This window comes from Dreissena polymorpha, chromosome 5, assembly GCF_020536995.1.
Source record: "Dreissena polymorpha isolate Duluth1 chromosome 5, UMN_Dpol_1.0, whole genome shotgun sequence".
Classification (NCBI taxonomy): Eukaryota; Metazoa; Mollusca; class Bivalvia; order Myida; family Dreissenidae; genus Dreissena; species Dreissena polymorpha.
Genome location: NC_068359.1, coordinates 25,931,330 through 25,931,612, shown reverse-complemented (window position 1 = coordinate 25,931,612; position 283 = coordinate 25,931,330). Strand labels below are relative to the sequence as shown.

Genomic DNA, 283 nt, shown 5'->3' with positions numbered 1-283 from the left:
CTGAAATGATTTGCATAAATTGTAAGTTGAAATTCATTTGAATACCCTACAAAACACTTTTATAAATAAGTGTTTGGATTTTTTTATTACCATTAGAGTATTGTACTTACATTTTAGAATTGTTCCCAATATGAACTAAATGTAAATTTGAATCCTGAGTAATTCTGTTTGAATTGATGTTTGTTCTTTCATTGTACATTGGCAAAAGATTACAATGAACTGAAAATATAAAGCATGTAAAATAAACAAGAGGGCCTGAAAGGCCCAAAGTCGCTCACCTGAG

The 283-nt window shown here is 29.3% G+C and overlaps 1 protein-coding gene across 3 annotated transcripts in view; it reads right to left on the bottom strand.

The window, feature by feature from the left end:
- LOC127832079 (serine/threonine-protein kinase B-raf-like) overlaps positions 1-283 on the bottom strand; it is an 84,678-nt gene that overhangs the window by 6,116 nt on the left and 78,279 nt on the right. The gene's annotated exons all lie outside the window — the stretch shown is intronic.